The sequence below is a fragment of the Lichenostomus cassidix genome, chromosome 4 (genome assembly GCF_008360975.1).
Source record: "Lichenostomus cassidix isolate B80296 chromosome 4, HeHo_3.0, whole genome shotgun sequence".
In the NCBI taxonomy this organism is placed as follows: domain Eukaryota; kingdom Metazoa; phylum Chordata; class Aves; order Passeriformes; family Meliphagidae; genus Lichenostomus; species Lichenostomus cassidix.
Genome location: NC_139484.1, coordinates 61,925,377 through 61,928,555, shown reverse-complemented (window position 1 = coordinate 61,928,555; position 3,179 = coordinate 61,925,377).

The following is a 3,179-nucleotide window of genomic DNA, read 5'->3' as shown; positions in this document are numbered from 1 at the left end:
AAGGGAGTAAGATGTGCTGAAGGAGGGTCAGGGGGAAATTAGGAATTTATAACATATGAGAGCTATTTACTGAGTCTTCAAAAAGGATGCATGGCTCTAACTACAGATTAACCACATTCCTACAGGTACCAAGGGCTTTTAGCTTTTTACCACATTTCTTTACACTAAAACAAGCAAAAACCCCAAGGGGAGCATGTGTGTGTTGTGAGATAAAATAATAAAGAGTTGTGCCATTGAGTCTTTCCAAAGCTGAAAGTTACTGCTGATTTTGCACTGAAGAAAGGGATATCCTCTGTTCTCACTGATTATCAGACCAGAAAGTACCCATAAAATGCAGTTCTACAGCTCTGTTTGGCACAAGTATGAGCTGACAATCACAACCAACAATCCTTGCCGTGTCTGGCTCATGGCAAAACCAGCTCTGCACTAAAAATAACGGTGTGAGCTACCTCTAAACACTGAGGATTTTAAAAATTCAGACTCTTAAAATCCCTTGAAATTTCCAGGAGGTCAAAGTATTTTTGAAGCTGTTAATGTGCCAAAGCACATTTTGGAGTTCAGAAACATGACAATTCAATTTAGGAAGTATGTGTGAAAAAGGGAATTTAAACCTAAACATAGCAAGACCATATTGCAACTTTCCCCAAGCATATTCCTTTGACGAGCATGCATACTTTCCTCCAGAAAGCTGACTGCTTAAAATAGCTGTGATTAATTCCACTGGAGTTATTTCTGTTTCCAAGAGTATGACTAAATTTAACTGACAATGGGGAAATCTGCTGCTAATGGATGCTTCACATATTTTAAATAAAGCCCACATTTATGCATTGCTAAGTGTGTGGGTTTTTTAGTTTTTTAACTTGATTTTCATGATAGGAGTGATCAGTCAGTGTTTAAAAAGCAGTGACCAAAACCATTCAATGACTGCTAGTGATTGTAGAGTAACTGCCTTGTAATTGACTCAGAACTAGTAGCACCTGTCTAGTCATTCCCAGTAACTACTAGAGCTAGTAAGTCTCTAGTAACTGCTCAGTAACTACAATAAGAGCCTCTCAGTAAGTACTAGTAAGAGTCTAGTAACATTGCAATAACTGTGTGGTAATTGCCAGTAACATCTTAGTGTCTGCCTAACAACTGCTTGTAATGACTTTGTATCTGCCTATTAGCTGCCTAGCAATTACTAAATCACTAATTACTGCCTAATAATGGCCTTGTAAATAATAGTTACTGCCTAGTGCATGCCTAACAGGGATTTTTTCCTCCTCTTTTTCCCTCTAATTCATGACTTGTCTGAGCTCTGCTTACAACAATCCAAAGCTGCTGCCATTAAATTTGATAAAATAGTGCTTTGGATAATTTTTAGATGGCAGCAGAGGGTGCTGTTAGTTCTCCTGCTGAGAGGATGGGGTCACTCACCCCTCCAGCCCACAGTCCAGACAGACCCAAAGCACAGAGAAATCTCTTGTTGAGGTGTCAGCCTTGCTCCATGATCCAAAATTGGTGTTCTTCTCCTCCTGTCTCTGAAATTCAATGTTTTTTCAAGGGGCACAAAGAGGGTTCATTGCTCTAAATATGTATGGAAAAAGAAGGATTCCCCAATACCCAGCATCTACTTTGAAAAGCTAAATTCTTTGTTGTAATTATATTATTTGTTATTCTATTCTATTCTATTCTATATTATTTGTTATCTGGGAATCAGAAACAGTGCTTAGTGTGATAAAGGACTGGGTTCAATATAGCCACACTCCAAGTTGTGTGGGTTTGGGAGGAAAAATATAATCAGCACTGATTTTGAGGTGCTAAAGTCCTCCTGGCAGTTTCTAAAAGACACCTACAGCCATGGGAATAACCCATGAATAACAGATGAGAGCAGACCATTCTGTCATCACCTATCACACATGTAGAGCACTGCAGTTAAAATTGTAATTGCTTGTAGGAGTTAATTGCCTGTAGTGACTTTTCTAGGCTGCACAGCATGAACTGGGAGGCTTGTGCTGATGGCTCTGGGACAGCTCTGGCCCTCCTCAGGAGCAGTGGAGGTGTCTGGTTGTCTGGGGAAGAAACTGCTCATAATCACATGAACAGCCAGATCACCCTGAATTTATGGAGCTGTGGATTGATGCTGTTTGTGCTTGGCACACACAGGCAAGCTGTAAGCTGGGTATTTGTCACCAGACTTCATTTGCAGGCAAGGAACATTGCCAGAGGCTTTCAGCAGAAGGTGCTGAGCAGTTCTGTCTGGAAGAGCCCAGTGATACTTCCCACTGCTTTAGAAATGTAAAGGATTTACTTTACTGCCACAGGGTGCACAGGATTTACCCTCTTTATTTCTCTGCATCTCACTTTTGCTGTTAACCAGGCAGATTTTTCTGTGCAGTGCAGAGATGTGGGAAGAGGTTTGCAATCATTGTTATCTGCACAGTGCTTGGAGATCCAGGAGGAAACAGCATCAGGTTTCTTTGGGGTGGGAGGGTGAGATTAGCAGGAATCAGCCCTGTGAAGTGCTATTAAATGATAAAAAAATGCTGAAGGGTAATCTGTGCTGGGTTCAGTTTTCACAGCGAGGTTCATTCTTGTACATGAAGGTCTTGCCTTGTGTTTCCCCAAACCTGCACTAGTGCAGAGAGTAAAGCCAGGGCCTTGCTGCTGGTGAGTTTAGTCTCTCTGGTTGACTCTTCTTTTCCACTCAGGTGGCTCAGATTCTCTCCTGGAGGTGGGAACAGCTCTCAGGTGCTGCTTCTAAGAGGTTTAGTACATCTAAAGTGGTGAGAGTATATAAGATGTCCTGCTTGTTCCTGCAGTCTGTGCTGAACTGTTGGTGTCCTTCCAGCTCCTTCCACACATGTTGACAACTGGCATTTGGGAAGTGAATCCTTTTTTCCAGGATCTGGTAGTAACAGAATGCCAAGAATGTCGAGGCACGTGTTTCCCTGTTATCCCTGCCTCTCAACATGCCGTCCATCTCTCTGAGGGTAAAAATAAAGCAGCTTTGTTTGATTTCTAGAAAAAGCCAGACCACAGTGCAGGGGTCAGAAATAGGCATCCCAGCCCTCCCCATCCCACTGTCTCAGCTGTTGCTTCCTGAGAGACAGAAGCATGTGGCCGCTAAAAATACCCTGCAAAGAGAATACACTCTCCCTCCAATGGGAGAGTATAAATTAAGCCGAGGCGTAATATAT